Here is a 19,868-nt window from a genome sequence, read left to right as displayed (position 1 = left end):
CATGCGCTCATCCAAGGACAGAGAGAGAGAGAAAGAAAGAGAGCATGAAAGGGAGCGAGAGAGAGCGAAAGGAAAAGAGGGAGAGAGAGAGAGAGAAAGAGAGAAAGAGAAAGAGAGAGAAAGAGAAAGTGAGAAAGAGAACGAGAAAGAGCGAGAAAGAGAGAGAAAGAGAAAGAAGGAGCGAGAGAAAGAGAGTGCGAAAGAGAGAGAAAGAGAAAGAGAAAGAGAGAGAGAAAGAGAGAGAGAAAGAGAGAGGGAAAGAGCGAGAAAGAGTGAGACAGCGAAAGGGGGAGAGGGTTAGAGTGTGCCGACACTGCGGACCCAGGCCTCACTGCTCTCCTGCTGCCACTGGTGTGACTACCTGCCGGTACACACTGCAGTCCACCAGGTCCCTTATCTGAAACAGATTACGGAATCATGAATCGCGGAGTCTACATCATTGCACACACCATCAGCGCTTGCCCGCAGCTGCGCACAGTTTGCTGCACACCAGCCCCTCCTGCCGCCCAGCGGTGATTGGCTGCCCCTGCGCAATCAGGCTTCACTGCTCACCTTCCGCCACCAGCATGTCTCCAAGAGGGCCCACCGAGTGCCTGTGCAAGCTCCAAGCCCGGGTCCCGTGACCTTGTCAGCCTCCACATCATGCATCCCCACATCACGTGCCACAAGGTGACACACCTGATTCTGGGTCTTGATTAAACAATGGCAGAGATCACATCAGTGCAAAGGGCATCATCGCAGGCTGCACACTCGCCCAGATCTTTAGGTGCCACTAACTCTGTGAACTGCGAGGCAACGCCACATGGCGGTAGGCCCGCGCTGTTCCCTGGCTCAGGCCTACACTGCGGTCCAACAGGGCTCACACAAATTCCTACCAGTCTGGACCACCCGGACGTGTCATCATCGCAGGCTGCACACCCACTCAGCACTTACGATGCTCCTACCTCAGTGCACCGAAAGTCACTGTCCTGTGGCGGTAGGCCCGTGCCAGCCGTAGTGCATCTGGTGCCACCAACTCAGTGGAACGCAAGTCATGGACCCTCTATGATTGAGTCCCGTGATATGCCAGGTGGACGCAGCCATGTCAGCTCCAGCAGTGGGGAAGAACTGGGACACGTAGCGATGTCCCCCCCTTTAAACGTAAGGCGAGTGGGCTGGGTCGGCGTACGCCAGGCCAGCGTAGGGGTGTGAATAATTATCCCTGGGCTCTGGGCGTGCTTCATTTCTGGGCTGGACAGGAAACAAACTGATGCGTGTGTCTCTGTTGCCGTGTCGGCGCCACACGGCCCGCAATCAACAATGTAGCAATTTTGCATGCACCCGGAGATCAGCCGTGCACGAAGGGATTGCGCAAGGAGGGCAAGACCGCTCGGGCTTCTGGATCATACATGCCAACTGTTGTGTGTGTTTCACCAGTGGTGCACCATAAGCCTAAGGCCTAGCCTCATTTCCAGCGCGAAAGCAACATGACATTTCCAGAATGCAAGCAGTTGTCGGACTAACATTAGGGATGAAAGCACCTTTGTCTCAATACATAAGGCGGAAGGACATCTGCACCTCCGACCTTGGTCTTGCATGCTGCCGGCGCCCCCTGAGAGAGATAACATAGCAGATGATGTCGACTATGCACAGCGCAAATGAAAAAACAATGTATACACACCACAGACACAGAAGTCCTGGCTCCAGGTACTCTTGCCTGGAATGCCCTTGACCCTTAGGTACACAACTACCCATGCGTCCAAACATTGCACATACATACGACTCATTGCTCCGAGCTGTGGCACGTCATCCACATAACTGCCACATGTCAGAAGAGTGCCGGTACTACGAGAGCCACCAACGCAATGGCAGGACATCCCGGGCACATGCACAACCGCTGTCACGTGGAACTGTACCGTGACCGAAGGCTGCCTGTTACTGTCTGATGCATTGGTCTGCATGTTGTAGCCCTTGTCCTGCCCGTACTGACACCCACATGCAAAATGAGTCTACGCAACTTCAATAGTGTTCAATTGTGATGAGTGTTGATTAGAATGACAAATCGTGTGCCTCAATGAGCATTGTGCGTACACAGTGGGGCACTGACTGACGCATTTTACTGGGGGGTGAGTCCCTATTGCCAGCTCCACCTCTGTGAGCCAGACATTGTGGTTGGGATAGTTGCTGATAGACCTGTGCTCTTACGTGTCTTCAGCAATGTGAGCATGGTGTCCAACTTCTTGCCATGTGTATCAATGTGATCCATCACTACAGGCTGTGTCCACCCATTTAAGTGTGAGTAGGTATGCGAAGAGATGTTCTGTTGTCAAATGTGATGGGGACACTGCTTTGGGCCTGCCAATGACTTAGACATTACATACACAGCCCTATTCCTAACATTGCGTGGGGCCAAGTTGTGAAAGTCTGTGAGTGTTGTTCCTGTGCATTGAGGCCACAGCTAGTGCACACATTCCCAGTCATCTCACTGCCTAAGTGTGTCACGTAACACATGCGCATTGCTTTAATTTCCCAGGGTGTACCTTTTTGTTCAATCAATGTCCTTACATTCATCCATACTTTCAAACTTGATCGATTATGGACATGACACATCTGTGTCATTTTGAATGTTTTATTCACATTCGTTGGGGTTGTCGGAGCTGGTGCAGTCCATGGTCATGCAAACACCACATTACATTGTAGACCAGGGTTTGGCCAGCCAGAGTCATTTAGGGATTGACAAGTACATCAGAAGAGGTAGAGGATAGTCCACAGTGTGATTGCTGTTTCATTGTTCAGCAAACATAATATGGCAGTCCATGTCGAGGTCCAAGGTGAGTGTTACGGAGTGTTTCGGGGAAAGTGGGAGGTGTTGTTACAGGGCATGATGCAGAGGGCTGCAGCAAGATGAAACAGGGCAAATGGTGGAGAGGATTGCTACTGTCGCCTTCTTACTACTACACAGGTGGAATCAGCCTCATCTTCGTCCTCTATGTCATCTGTCTGACATGTGGGTGCCGATGTTTTGTCTGCAGCACTGTGTGCCAATGACACATCATGTGCTGGAGATGTGTGTGTGAAAGTACCAGCAGCATTCATCTGCGACTACCTTAGTGGCAGCAATGCCAAGATGAGGATCTGCAGGGCATGGCAGCCATTCTTTCCGCATGCATATGCTCCATGTTCTCCATTATCCTCCTCATCTGTGCCAACTATCGGCTGACATTGCTGAGGCCACTCTGAGTAGGCAGTTGTTCTCCTATCAGAGGCATGACTCCAGCGGTGTCGGGCATGGATTGTTGGACATCATGGTGCGAACTGTGGGTGTCTGTTAGTGAGTGTAAGTGGTCCCTGATGTGACTCAGACACCCACGTATGTCATCCAGGTTGGTTACCATGTTGGCGAACCCCACTCGCACATGTTCAGCCACCTCCTTCTGGCAGTCTAACACCTGGCCTTGGAATGCCATGTGTTCTTGGGTTTGGTGCTGGGAGCCAGCCGTGGTGGAGGGTGCTTCCTGCTGTGTGGTCTGTGCAGGGGGTGGGGTCACCTCGATGCAGCTGGCCTGCACTGCTCCTGGGGGTGGGGTGCGGAGGCTTTCCACGAGCTGTTGGAGAGTGTCGGGCAAATGTCCAGGGGGTCCTCTAGAGCATCACTGAAGAGATGTCTGCTCTGCTCTGCAGGAGGTGTTGATTGTCCCTCTGCAATGTAAATGGGAGATGCTGGTTGACAGTGTGTTCCATGTATGTTGACGCATTGTACATGTTTACATACAGACTGCATGACAATGTGAATTGCGTCTGTTTGGGAGTAGCTGACTATTTCATGCTGGACAGTGGACATTTTAACTACATCAGGGATGTGAGGTTGTACACGTACATTATCATCTCTCAGTTTCCTGCTCTGCCAGATGTGATTGACCAGTTTCTACGCACAAGCGGAGCCAGTTGTGTCCTCTGTTCTGCAGTGAAAGTGTTGCACTTCGTACCACATTGTCGTCAATGTTGATGTGCTGTTATTGCTATGTGTGTGATCTGCATTGTGGGTGAGTCGCCCCTGCAGCTCTGATTTTGCTGCCCCTTATTCCTTTGGGGCGGTGTGCCTTTGACCTCTGTGCTCCTACAGTGCTGAGATGTTGCAGACTTGGCTGATTTGGGCTCTTGGGCATGGTTTATCCGCAGATGTGTTGTTGCCGTCAGGGGTTGTGTGTGCATGCGGATGTGTCAGGGTGTGACCTGCTCCTTTCCGGATGTGTTCCCCACTCAGCCACCTCAGTGTTGTGGCGTGCAGCATGTCATGATAATTGGACTGCAGCCATGCTATTTATCATGCAGTGTCACTTGCATTGTCAGTGTGGCTCACAGACATGCAGATTTGCTGGTTTTCACACGTGTACATGGGTTGGTTGTGGCATTGGTGGTGTTTGTGGGGGGACACCTTTATGCCCATAGTGGACGTGGGCCTACTTGCTGTTTGTATGTGTGCTAAGGGGATCAGGGACATGCTCTGAAGTCATTGTGGGTGTGCAGTGTGCTCTACTTAATTGTGCATGTGTACCATTGTGCCCATCTCCCCCCTCCCCTCAGTCCCTGTTCGGTACTCACCCTGGTGCTGTTGTGTTAGGTCATGTCGAGCAGTGTTCGGCCTCCCAACTCCTGCCACCGTCTCCCCACTGATGACTGTGGACACCATTTCCTCCATCTCATCCAGCTCCTGGTGTTCCGCTGGACTGCCACCTCCAGTCTGCATTGCTGCCTGATGGTTGTCAGCGAGTTTCTTCTTCGTTTTGCGCTGTGCATCATTCCAGCACCTCTTGACCTCTCCAATTGTCCTCTTCCTCACTCCGACTACATTCACCTTGTCCAGGATGTCCTGCCATGTTGCATTTTTATTTGCCAGTGGCACTTAGGGGGTGACGAACAGTTGTTGGTGGTGTTCTATCACCTACGTGATGATGATCCTGCGGACTGAACTTCGTCTTCCTCGTCTTCTTCACCTTGACCTTCTGTGATCCCGAGGTCCCAAGTGGGTCATCCTGGGGGCTTGTGAGGTTCTGGTCGTCCTCTGTAATTGCTCTGGCTTCCTCCATGGTGCTATGCAGTTTGTATTTTTTTGTGTGTGTTTTTCGGTGATTTTATAGTGCATTTTCCCGCATGACGTGTGGGAATTGCAGGCCTGTCGCTGGTTATCGCTGATTTTTGTAAACATAATTGGCCACATCGCAACTTTTTTCGCGTTCGCGTTTTGCGTTTTTGTGGCCTCGCGTTCGTTTTAACGCCGTTATTTGGTGCATTATCGTGAGACTATCGCATGGTGCCGCCGGGTTAAGAATACAACGTTAACACAGTGTTATTTTTCCGTGATAGACTGTGGTGTACAAAGTTGCGTTAGGCAATTTTTGCGATATTTAACACAAGTTCTTGAGAATATCCCCTATGTATTTACCTAGTCACAAACAAATTGCGTCTGTTGCTGAGATTATTGGTCATCCAGGTGGTGGAAAGCCTCATTGGTAAATCGTGGGTAGCATTTAAAATGTTGCCGCTTTTCAGTGCACAATGAATATGCAGTTTTTTCTTCCAAAAGTTATAGTCCTTTGAAATATCATTTTTCCAGTAGTTTTAGATTGGCTTGGATATTTGGAATCTAATTGTGATTATTTTTTAGGTCAGCCGACTGGATAGCTCTGCAAGTTTCCAGAGTAGCTTATACTCCTTCAATTTCATATCTAGTCAACGGCCACAAACAGATGGACCTCAGATGTCTCCCTCCCAATAGATGCGGGTTCGTATACCATGTGATACCCCGGTATTAAATAGTGAGAGTATGGTAAGTAGTCTACTAAAATATGGTTTACAGTCCCATGTACCAGTCCCCATCAGTGTTAAACCTTTCTTATAGGATGTTGACCAAGATTCTACCTTAAACATGTTACAATCCACTGGCCTGTCACAAACAAAGGAGCCACCAGTTAGCACAATATTTAACATATATGGACAAACTGCACTACTGAAGTTGACAATACTGAGGCTGACAGATGTGTTAGAAAGAAGCCGCCACCTGTCTGTGGGACAATATTTGTCTTGAAATGACTGGCAGACCTTAACTCTCAGGTAAGTGGCTCACCTAAGTGACGCTCCCACCAGCTGCGCGCCACTCGGTAAACTCACCGACCGGACATTAGCGTCACTAACGACTGTTCTGAAGAATCATGCACCAGTTTTTATGCAATGTTACCTCTCCCGCTCACATGGATATCCCATCTAACCAAGATCTTAAGGTAAAAAAAACAATACTATAAAAGATCCCTCCACATTCCCCTGCCACTTATCCACCCCACCCACACCAACACCACACATAACATTGTGGGGAATGCATGAAGAATGCCAAAGTCAGGCCAGCCCTTCCAATATATGACTTGCTGTGTTACGAAGGGGTTAAATACATGTATGGGTCTGAGTTAAAATGGCAAACTAATCTTCGGACGGGAGCTCATGGGGCTTCCTGCTTCAAAGTATGGGACAAGACCTGCAACTGATGTGGTTAACTCAAAGGAAATAGAGGTGTTCTCCTGCACTACGTCCTTGGCAATAGATACACTGCACAAAACTGTAATAGAGAGATATGTCAGAGGATAAAACAATAATAGACAAGCATTGGGATTAGCACATGTAGATATTTAAGTACAATTAATAGTGCTCTCTGTCAGAGAGTGCAGGACATAATCCGCAACGTGGTTACATTTATCCAAGGCTACTTAATTTCACGATGAAAACCTCATTGGAGGTAATTTTCTTTGAAAAGAAGCAGCCAAGCGGTAATGCACTTGCAAATTAAGTGTTCCCTTCATGAGGAGTTAGTACACTCGTCGATTAGCTCTATATAAGAATCATGGATGCAGAATCACTTGTAACACATGTAGAAGGTGTCATCTTTTTCAGAACAGAGTTGTAAACACTTGTAAGTCAAAGGGCTCTCTACTTTAAAAAGATCAATTTTAAAATGGATTGAAACTGCATTTCATCTACCCTGACACACATGCACACTGTTGTTAAAAGCCACAGATTTGTTTCCCCCTAGGTGAAACTCAATTGTATGCCTCTCATCTAGCAGTGAGGTCACATTTACAGCTTGTTTGAGCAAACTGCCCCCTCCTCCCACCTTGCTTGTGGTGCCCTAAGCAGCTACCTAGAATTGCGGTATGCTACAAATGCCCTGATTGTAAAGCAGACATCTCTGCAAGTTACAGTGACCCCAGACCCTTGAACAGACTGTAGCATTCAGCTGACATTATGTATCTGAACAGCGTTGCACAGTCTTATCAGAGAGAGGTAGGGCAGCCATCATGTATTTCTATTACAACTGCACGTTATCTGCTGAAACCCATGGGTAAAAAGCCCCTCCGTGCTTAGATTTCAGAGTCATGCTGACTTTATTTTTAGATCTACTGGCTGCCTGGAGGGTGTTCACACCACAGCAAGCCTTTTCATGATAGAAGCTCTGCCTTCTCTTTTTTCCCCGCCATCCATTATCTCAGCCTCCTTTATGCTCTGTGTACCGATAACATCGCATGCACGCCACTGCAATGCAAATCGGCACAAATTGCTAACATTTTAATTACATGCTCTATTTTTGACTCGATCGTTCTACCGCGCAGGGGGCTATAAAATGCGTCATGGAGTGTGCTGTTCACTTCAGATTCATTGGTGTTTTTAGGTCGAAGCCGCAATGTCTGGTTTGCTAAAGATGTTGGTTTGCAAATGTTGGGGACATTCGGAAAGCTGATCTGGTTTTGTGGTTTGTAACTCACATTTGCTTGCTTTCAGTTTGCTGGCTTTGTTTTAGGTGTCCACCATGTCTTTGTCCCTCCCGTGGAGAATAACCTGTTTATCATCACTCCTTATATTCTTACAAAGCTCGCTTTCTGTAAACAGGCCTTTACATGTTGTTCTTATCTTGTAACATTTGCTGTGCATTCAAAGACAGAGGTCAAATGCCAGGCTCTGTCTTCCAGCGAATTTGGTGTTTAATCTCCTTTCTCTGGCTTCAAAGTGACAGGCTTTATATGACAATCTGGAGGTGTGAAAAGTGGAACCTTTTTTCCTTTGTTTATGTGTAGTGTCCCCTCCACTCTACACTCCTCCACTCTACGACCCTCCACTCTGTGCTCCTCCACTCTACGCTCTTCCACTCTATGCCAGTCCACGACACTCCACACCAGTGTGCAACACTCCACAACACTCTTTGCCACTCCACCGCAAGCCACTTTACAACACTCTATACCACTCTACTTTACACCACTCTATGGCACTCTACAGAACTTTACACTACTCTACTCCACTCTACAACACTCCACACCACTGCATGCCTCTCTACTCCGCTCTACACCACTCTATGTCACTCCACTCTGTGCCACTCTATTTCACTCTACACCCCTCTACTCTATTCCACTTTACGACATCATTTACTCCACTCTACAGCACATTACTCCATTCTGTCCTATGCCACATCACTGTAATCCACTCTCCTCTATGACACTCAACTCTGTTACACTCCACGACACTCTCTGCCACTCTATGACACTCAATGCCACTCTCTTCCACTCCACTCTATTACACTCCACAACACTTTAATCCACTCTATGAACTCCACTCTGAAAATGTACTCCATTCTCCCCCACGCCACTGTACACCACTCCACTTTACAACAATTTACTCCACTCTGAACTATGCCACTCTATGCCCCTCCACACTGCGCCTCTCCACGCTACATTACTCCACTCAATGACACTGTACTCCACTCTACTTTACACCACTCTATGGCACTCTACAGCACTTTACGCTACTCTACTCCACTCTGCAACACTCCACACCACTGTATGCCTCTCTACTCCACTCTACGCCACTCTATGTCAATCCACTCTGTGCCACTACACTCTTTTCCACTTTCTAACACTTTAGTCCACTCTACAACACTTTACTCTATTCTGCGCTATGCCACACCACTCTACTCCACTCTATGCCACACTACTCAACGACACTCCACTCTGCGCCATTCTATGACTCCACTCTACTCCACTCTACAACACTTTACTCTATTCTGCGCTATGCCACACCACTCTATTCCATTCTATGCCCCACTACTCAACTACACTCCACTCTGCGCCATTCTATGACTCCACTCTACTCCACTCCACTCCACAACACTCTATGCCACTCTACAATACCTTATGCCACTCTCGGCTGCTCTAGTGTATTATACGCCTAGGAACTTTAGTCCACTCTGCGAACTCCACGCTAATCCACTCCACTCTGACACATTGCTCCACTGTCCTCCGCTCTATTGTAGGCTACTCCACTCTACAACACTTTTCTCCACTCTGTTGTATACCACTCAATGCCCCTCTACACTAGGCCCCATCACTTTATTTTACTCTACTCAATTACACTGTACTCCAGTCTTTCCCACTCTGCGACTCTCTACTCCACTCCATGCTATTTTATTCTAAACACTCTACTCCACTCTATGAGACTTTACTCCACTGTATGCCACACCACTACTCTACGGCACTTTACTCCACTTACTCCACTATACACCCTTTCGCTCTATGTCCATCTGGTCTATGCCCCTCCGTTCTAAGCTCTTTTACTCTACACCCCTCCACTCTATGCCCAATCACTCTACAACACTCCACTCTGCAACTCTCTATTCCATTCTACAACACTCTATGACAGTTTATGCCACTCCACAATACACCCCTCCACTCTACACCATTCCACTCTTTGTCCCTCTGCTCCGCACTCTTCCACTCTACACCACTCTACAACACTCCACACCAGCCTACAACACTCCACAACAGTCTACGCCACTCTGCTATACACTACTACACTTTATGCTATGCTACTCTACACTCTGTGGCACTCATTGAAACTCAACACCACTCTATGCAAATCTACTCCATTCTATCCCCTCCACTCTTCACCGCTCTGTTCCACTTTACACCATGACACTACATTCTACCACACTCCACTCCACTCCACTCTATCCCACTTCATGTCACTTCACACTATGTCACTGCACTCGAGCCTATGACATTCCACTCTATGGCACTTTACTCTTTGCCACTCCACTCTATGACACTCTACTCCACCCTACACTATGACACTCTATGCCCCTCCTGTTTACAACACTCCACTATAAGACACTCTACTGTATACCACTCTACTCTATGCTGCTGTAAGCCACCCTACTCTACTCCATTCTACACCCCTTCCTGGCACTCTACCACCCTCCACCCCACTCTATTACATTCCACTCTATAGCACGCAATTCTACAACACTCCATTCTTCTCCATGACATCCCACTCTACACCACAGCACTCCACTCTAAAACACTCTACTTCCCTCTATGCCACTCTGCAACATTATACTCCATTCTATGCCACTCCACTCTCTGTCCAACACTCTAATTCACTCTACGCCCCCTGACTCTATGCCCCTCCAACCTACGACATTCTACTCCACTTTATGCCACTCTACTCCACTCTACGCAACTCCCTCTTTACCACTTTGCGCCACTTTACTTCACTCTACACCACTCCACTCTGCTCAATTGCACACTACTCCACTATTCCCCTCTACACCACTAAACTCTACGCCTCTCTATACCATCCCAGTCAATGACTCTCTATGCCACTCCACTCTACAACACTCTTGTCCACTTTATGCCCTTCCACTTTATGCCCGTCCACTCTATGCAACTCTTCACCACTCCATTCCATACCACTCCATTCTATTTACAGCACTCTGCTCTCTTCTACACCACTCCACTCTACTCTACTCCACTCTACTGTACTCTACTGTACTCTACTCTACACCACTCCACTATACACTACTCCACACCAATCTACTCCACGACACACCACTCTACTCCATGATACTCCACTCTCCTTCAGGACACTCCTCCAGGCTACAACACTCCTCTCCACTCTATTCAATGCCACAACCCCCACTCCACTCTACCCCACTCCACAATACTATATGCCACTCCACAACACTCTACACCACTCCACTCTACGACATTTTCAGTCTACACCACTTCACTCTATGACACTCTGCCCCACTGCACACTTTATGCCACTAACATCTAGCCATGCTGAACAGCAACTACCCTGGTGTACAACATGGCTAAAACACATTGGCAAAGCCAAAAGCTCTTGCATAGGCAAGAACTATTGGCTTTGCCAATGCTTGTGAGCAGCAGTAGCCCCGCGACTAGCACACACTCATGCATCATTCTCTGACTTCATTATAAAAAACAACTAGATGAGGAGAAGATTTTACAATGCTCAGTAAATCATGCCACTGTTCTTTCCCAAATAGTTTAGCATTGTTGGGATCACAGGTGCTAGTATGCACCACTGCGATTTGATAATAAGATTCTCTTCTCTTCTCTTCTCTTCTCTTCTCTTCTCTTCTCTTCTCTTCTCTTCTCTTCTCTTCTCTTCTCTTCTCTTCTCTTCTCTTCTCTTCTCTTCTCTTCTCTTCTCTTCTCTTCTCTTCTCTTCTCTTCTCTTCTCTTCTCTCTTCTCTTCTCTTCTCTTCTCTTCTCTTCTCTCCTCCCCTCTGCTCTCCTCTCCTATCATCTCGTGGTATGGATTGATTATGCACCAACTTAAATTGGAGGGTTCCGTGTTTGGGTTTTGTTTGTTCTACTGGCCAGATGTCTATTGTCTGTGAGTAGGTTATAAAACCTTGCTAGATACGTATATGTATGCACAGAGGCGCAACTAGGGCCAAATTATGGGGGGGCTAAGAATTTGTTTTCTGGGGGGGGGATGATTCTTCCAGCAATAGGCAGAGTGGAGATTCAGGGGCTCTAAGAAGGGGTGAAAAACACATCAAAGCCTCATTAACAAGTAAATGGTCTTTTAAAGACCAGTGAAGTACTCAGGTGGGGTTGTGTGTGTGCCCGGGAAGCTGTCTCAGCCCGGGCTGACACACAGGACGGGGGGCTATGGGCATTGGGTGCCTATGTATGCATGTATATGGTATTTCTGTAGCATGAACCAAGCCAAAATGCATGGGAGAACTGTACATGGTTAAAGACAAGCATAACGTCAATAAGCATAACGTCAATAAGTAATAGGGGAAGAAATTGGGTTGTTAAAGGCTAACACATTGTGATTTAGTGTTCTTTAAAGAGCTTAGTCTTCAACACTTTCCTAAATTGGAGCAGCATTAGATTAGGCCTGATGGATACAGTGAAGCTGTTCCAGAACTTTCAGCCATTGAATGAAAAGGCATGCTGTCTTTATTACACTTCATGTTGTCCTGCCTGCGGGTGTTCCGGTAAAAACATGAGATGATAAACTTGTCTGCAAGAAAAGTGTGGATGCTGGTTATGATGGCTTTGAAAAATATACAGCTATATGTTTAATAGGCTGAGGGAACAAACATTTATTATTCAGAAATCATACTGTCATATTGTGGTCTGTGCAAGAGTGAGACAGTGTAAGCACAGTAGAAATTTAGCTGCGGCTGCTACCTAGAAGCAGCAGTGGGGCGGGTAGGGTAGAAAAGACCGGGGGGGGGGGGAATCAGTAAAAAAACACCACTGACCTCCCAGCAGGCCGATTGGCAATCCGCCTCCGCCTCCCTGCAGGAAGCACCAGTGCTCCCACGCTCCCCGCAGTCAATCACAATGCTGCAATGCCGTGACATGGCGCTCAGCCAGGGGCTGGAGGGGTGGGCATGTTCTCCACTCTGGCTGTAATGCAGCCTTCATGGAGAACAGGGAAAGTGCGCATGACTGTTTTGGGCGGCCCAAGTGGGTTGGCCAAACAGTCATTGAGCACGTAGGATTGTTCTACCACTCCTCTCCTGCTTTGCAGCCCCGCCCCCTCATGCATGCTGCCGCAGCAGGAGGACGAAGTAAAATGATAATATTATTACGTTATTATCATTTTATTTTTTCCTTTCGCTGCTTCATGGCAGTGGTGATGCTCCTCCGCCTTAGCGGAGGAGCCACCACTGTAGAATGTCTGTCGTGCAGGGACATCTTAAGGATTTTGGGAGTCTTGTCTAAACTTTTTTTTGAAGCTCCTGTTCGGGACTGCTTTGAGTTTATGATCCAGTTCGAGCTCTTTCATACCCTCTTTGTCCAGGCCAGTAACAGTGCACAGGCATACTTGTACGAATTCTAAATGTGCTAACATCGAATATTCAGGGATAGTGAAGAGTTTTTAATATTGTAACACAGCAGCAGCTCACTAATATTACGACAAAAAATCTCTGTGACACACTCCCATTTCTCATATGTGAGGTCCTGTTTTGATCTAAAAGAAACTTTTTTTAATGGATGTTGCATGAAATGTAAACACAACATTTCTCTGCAGAATGTCTGTGATAGACACTCACACATCACCCACATCAAATATAAATGTTAAAAAAAACTGGTACTTAGCACAATCTGTTTAGGGATAATTCAAGGTCATCGGAGCAAGACTCTTAGCAGAACAGATCTGGTTGTATCTGGGGGACCCCTGAAAGGCTGGGGACCTGGGCCAGAGCCCACTTAGCCCATCCCTTTAAATGTCTCTGCTGTAGTGGAATACTCTTGATGATCAGCAACAGCCCTTTATGAGATTATGTTACATTGTATGGGAATTGGTTTGGTAATATTACCATCAGATCAATTACTCACTCCTGTGCTCACCAAGATTTTTATGTGCTGAATTTGACAAATATTCACATTTTTCCTGATTTTATATCATACGAAGTCTGTTGTGCTGTTTTTGCAGCTTCTCTCCATTCTCTTGTATTGTATTGTACTATACTGCACTGAGCCCAGTCCCCCTGCCACCAGAGGCAACAGAGCATATGCACTAAGGCCATTGTGGGTTCTGGACAGAAGGCGTGATCTTCAATCCTGCTCTATGGCTTTGGCCATGCCCACTGAAGACTAGGTTAAGTGACTGATAACATGACTGTCATTGTGGTGGGCGTTATTTGCGTAGTCGTGTTATGCAAATCTCTGCGAAATTGCCACAAATCTCCGCAAGAATGCGGAATCTCCGCGAAGACACGGAAATGCTTGTCCCGCCCATTCGCGATGTGTTTTTGCGTGGTCGCGGGAAAATATATTGCTAACTTGCCCATGCGGTCGCTAATGGGCGCGGCCATCTTGTTTTTCACTTGTCCCGCCTGCTCGCAATGGTTATTACCTGTTCCGGGTCACGTATTGCATGCTTGCGATGCCTATTTCCTGTTCCGGGTCGCGTACTGCATGTTCCCGCCCGTTCGCGTTAAGTATTTCCTGTTCGGGAGCGCGTATTACGTGTTTGCGACGCTTTTTGCATGCTATGGGGGAAATATCGTGCAAACTTGCCCACATGGTCGCAATGTGCGCGGCCATCTTGTTTTTCACTCTATTGCTATGGTTCTGGGCCTGCTTTTCAATCCTCCCTCAATCTTTTCAATCCTTAGTTTCTGGAAACTTTTTTTGAACTTTTTTTATTTATTCTCTATCTCTCTATTTTCCTGATTCTATATTTTGAGTTTTTTTTCAACTTCCAGCCAGGATATCTTGATTCCAGTGGCATGGAGAGCACGGGACTCACGTCTGAGCATACCTGTCCCACTCGGGGTGACAAATGCAAAAAGAACAGTTGATGGACAGAAGGCAGAACAATGTCATACATTCACCCCAGTACAGAGATCTGGGCCTAAATCCATTGCTTTTTTGCTCACCATGCCATTCCAGTTTGGACCCAGCCATATGCAAATCAGTCTTGACCCTGTGCCCAATGGGAACAGTCCAGCCCGAACTGCCAGGACAGGTCCTCCCTGGACTGGAAACAAGCATCATAGGACTGGTTTCGGGATTTCACCCCTCTTCAGCCAGGACAGCTCGATTCCAGTGGCATGGAGAGCACGGGACTCACATCTGAGCATACCCGTCCCACTCGGGGTGACAAATGCAAAAAGAACTGTTGATGGACAGAATGCAGAACAATGTCATACATTCACCCCAGTACAGAGATCTGGGCCTAAATCCATTGTTTTTTTGCTCACCATGCCATTCCAGTTTGGACCCAGCCATATGCAAATCAGTCTTGACCCTGTGGCCAATGGGTACAGTCCAGCCCGAACTGCCAGGCCAGGTCCTCCCTGGAATGGAAACAAGCATCCTAGGACCGGTTTCAGGGTTTCACCCCTCTTCAGCCAGGATAGCTTGATTCCAGTGGCAAATTCACCAATAGCTCTAGCCATTGAGTCTAGTCCTTTGGGTTGTCCTCTTCTACTACTTCTAGTCTTCTTAATCTTGAGGCTTTCTTAATCTTGAGGCTTTTTGACAATTCCCACCAACAAAATGTCGTACCAGATTTTACTATTTTTTATAGGATAGGAAATACTACTACTGTTGTAGGGATTCTGCACATACAGAACTTTGCACAAGAAAATAGGACATTGGTGATGGGAGGTTGGACCTTCCTCACATCTCAATCAGAACCCACCACAATCCCCTGACCGACTAGTTATAGTGTCTCATTACTATTAGCTCTCCGGACCCTGCCCAAGATACCCAGTGAGTAGACAACCCAGATTATAACACTCCCGATCTCTCAGTCACGGAAGCAATGCACGTGCACACCCTTTCGCTCACTCACTCGTGTAAGTCCACACCAAATACCACCAAATCTATGTAAGTTCAAAAGTTTATTTTCAACTGACAAGCTCTGTACGTTGTTCTAGAATGCAGCATCAACAGCAAAATGCATAAGATTAAAACAATAAACATTGTTACACAAAAGGCGAAATCATGATAACTGAACAGTAGTGGAAGCACCACCCTCCCCTTGGTAGGAATATAGTTTATATAAAATTATAAATGAAGATCTCTGAGCGAATTCTGAGGACCCCTCACCTTAGAAGAACCTAGCACTGGTTACATCATAAGGTTTGAAAATCTCTGGTTCATAGAAGGGAATCTTCCGTCTGTTATGAGAAAAATGTGCACGTTAGTACTATATTGCAAGCATTTCTCAGTCGTGCCAAAAAGTGTAGTATTTGTATGGATAAACAATATGGACTAACACCAGAACTCCATAGCAAAGTGGCTTGTTTTTTGACCTTGTACGCAGTACTCAGACAGTAGCAGTATGAGCTCATGTGGGCTCAAAGGCATTTTACACAACAAGCTGCGTGGTAACGTGCGCAAAAAGAAAAGACACAAAGGTAAAATGGTTGCATGGCTCGGGCTAACTAAGCAAAGACTAGAAAGACCCTAGGGACCATATAACACTACTAATGTCTACTCTACTACCTGATTTGTACTAGTGATGTATGGTGTATATGTATGTATTAACTTTTTTTCAATCTTGCTAGTGAAAAATAGGGGGAGGTGTATATGGCATCTAAAAAATGTGTAATGTTTTTTCCAGGCATACTACCGACCACCAGTGCTGGGGCCAGGGGCGAAGGCAACGCGGATGCTGAGTGTGGAGAAGATGCAGCAGTTGCAGGAGGAACTGCAGGGGGTGAACCAGCAGCAGTGGCAGGCGGTGGTAAGTTATATTCCTAATCCTTACTTATTGACATTACAATCACTGCAAGGTTGTACTGTATACTGTACTGTTGAGACTTATTAACCTCTTGCGTGCCCCGCCCTTTCCCCGCCCTGTGCCGGGCTTTCTATTAGCGGGCGGACTTCATGACGAGATGGTCTCGTCATGGGCACAGCGCAACCGCGGCCCATGACGAGACCATCTCGTCATGGGCACTGAAGGGGTTAAGTAAGAAGTTGTTGTGAAAGGTTGAAGACACCCTTTACTTAGCATTAGTAAAAGCATTATCAGTGGGAGTGTTGAGTAATCAATGGCCTCTTCTATCTGACTTCAACTCAGCTGTGAAAGTTTTATGGAGAAGACTAAGAGTCAGATCAGGTGACCTTGATGGATGGGTTGAACGAAAAGGGAAATAAGGGTGGAAGGAAGAAGGACGGGCTAGATTTAATATTTATGACTGGCAGAGAAGGATATGTGGGATGCATGCATGCATAGGAATCAGATGCAAGGGTGGTTGAATGCCTGAAACTCCCACAAATGTTAGAGGCCAAGGAAGTGGGAGGATAGATACATACCACAAATGTTATGTGTTGTGCTTGCTAGTGCTACCGTGCCACTATGTGTAGAATTAATTTGTCTTACTGCTTTGCTAAGAGTATATTTTACAATAGTCTTGTTTTTCCTTCTTGATATAGCTACTCCTTCCAAAGGGAAACCGGACAGGAAGGAGTTGGCAGCCAAGGCCCGGCGCCGGAAGCTGGAGGCCATACAAAGGGAATACCGGACATTGGTTGGGGTTAGGGAGAGGGGTGGGTAAGGTATTGTGGGATTTTTTACATAGTTTATTTTTGTTAGGGGATTACATTATACATTTATACTTTACATACAATGTTGTTAATGTTTTGTGGGTGGGGTTACTGTTTTACGTCACACTGTTTCCTTTCTGGTGCAGGGCCACAGCCAGTGTTTGATTTAAATAATTGGCTGACTTTGTAAGACACATACAGATAGATGCGGTACCACTCACTGAGTGACTTGCCCTACTCGTACTGTCAGTCTCACCTCCTAGTCTATGCATTCTGCAACTGGACTCATCAAATGGGTGTGTGAAATCGAATTAATGAAAACATTTCCATTATTAATTATGCCTCCCCAAAACTTGTTCTCTTACCTGTGCTTGATGTTTAACTTATGCAAAAAGAACTGTTGATGGACAGAATGCAGAACAATGTCATACATTCACCCCAGTACAGAGATCTGGGCCTAAATCCATCGTTTTTTTGTTCACCATGCCATTCCAGTTAGGACCCAGCCATATGCAAATCAGTCTTAACCCTGTGGCCAATGGGAACAGTCCAGCCCGAACTGCCAGGCCAGGTCCTCCCTGGACTGTAAACAAGCATCCTAGGACCGGTTTTGGGATTTCACCCCTCTTCGGCCAGGATAGCTTGATTCCAGTGGCAGATTCACCAATAGCTCTAGCCATTGAGTCTAGTCCTTTGGGTTCTCCTCTTCTACTACTTCTAGTCTTAATCTTGAGGGTTTCTTCATCTTGAGGCTTTTTGACAATTCCCACCAACAAAATGCCGAACCAGATTTTTCTATTTTTTATAGGATAGGAAATACTACTACTGTTGTAGGGATTCTGCACATACAGAACTTTGCACAAGAAAATAGGACGTTGGTGATGGGAGGTTGGACCTTCCTCACACCTCAATCAGAACCCACCACAATCCCCTGACCGACTAGTTATAGTGTCTCATTACTATTAGCTCTCCGGACCCTGCCCAAGATACCTAATGAGTAGACAACCCAGATTATAATACTCCCGACCTCTCAGTCACAGAAGCAATGCACATGCACACCCTTTCGCTCACTCACTCGTGTAAGTCCACACCAAATACCACCAAATCTATGTAAGTTCAAAGGTTTATTTTCAACTGACAAGCTCTGTACATTGTTCTAGAATGCAGCATCAACAGAAAAATGCATAAGATTAAAACAATAAACATTGTTACACAAAAGGCGAAATCATGATAACTGAACAGTAGTGGAAGCACCACCCTCCCCTTGGTAGGAATATAGCTTATATAAAATTATAAATGAAGATCTCTGAGTGAATTCTGGGGACCCCACACCTTATAAGAACCTAGTACTGGTTACATCATAAGCTTTGAAAAGCTCTGGTTCGTAGATGGGAATCTTCCGTCTGTTATGAGAAAAATGTGCACGTTAGTACTATATTGCAAACATTTCTCAGTCGTGCCAAAAAGTGTAGTATTTGTATGGATAAGCAATATGGACTAACACCAGAACTCCATAACAAAGTGGCTTGTTTTTTGACCTTGTACGCAGTACTCAGACAGTAGCAGTATGAGCTCATGTGGGCTCAAAGGCATCTTACACAACAAGCTGCGTGGTAATGTGCGCAAAAAGAAAAGACACAAAGGTAAAATGGTTGCATGGCTCGGGCTAACTAAGCAAAGACAAGAATGACCCTAGGGACCATATAACACTACTAGTGTCTACTCTACTACCTGATTTGTACTAGTGATGTATGTTGTATATGTATGTATTAACTTTTTTTTCAATCTTGCTAGTGAAAAATAGGGGGATGTGTAATGCTTTTTTCGAGGCGCACTACCGACCACCAGTGCTGGGGCCAGCGGTGAAGGTGACATGGCTGCTGAGGGCGGAGAAGAGGTGGCAGTTGCAGGAGGAGCTGCAGGGGGTGAGCCAGCAGCAGTGGCGTGTGGTGGTAAGTTATATTCCTAATCCTTACTTATTGACATTACACTCACTGCAAGGGTGTACTGTATACTGTATTGTTGAGACTTATTACGTAAGAAGTTGTTGTGAACGGTTGAAGACACCCTTTACTTAGCATTAGTAAAAGCATTATTGGTGGGAGTGTTGAGTAACCAATGGCCTCTTCTATCTGACTTCAACTCAGGTGTGAAAGTTTTATGGAGAAGACTAAAAGTCAGATCAGATGACCTTGTTGGATGGGTTGAACGAAAAGGGAAAGAAGGGTGGAAGGAAGAAGGACTGGCGAGATTTAATATTTATGACTGGCAGAGAAGGATACGTGGGATGCATGCATGCATAGGAATCAGATGCATGGGTGGTTGAATGCCTGAAACTCCCACAAATGTTGGAGGCCGAGGAAGTGGGAGGATAGATACAGACCACACATTTTATGTACTGTGCTTGCTAGTGCTACCGTGCCACTATGTGTAGAATTAATTTGTCTTACTGCTTTGCTAAGAGTATACTTAACAATAGTCTTGTTTTCTCTTCTTGATATAGCTACTCCTTCCAAA

Source organism: Triturus cristatus, chromosome 2_2 (assembly GCF_964204655.1).
Source record: "Triturus cristatus chromosome 2_2, aTriCri1.1, whole genome shotgun sequence".
Taxonomy (NCBI): Eukaryota; Metazoa; Chordata; class Amphibia; order Caudata; family Salamandridae; genus Triturus; species Triturus cristatus.
Note: the sequence above shows the minus strand (reverse complement) of the source record.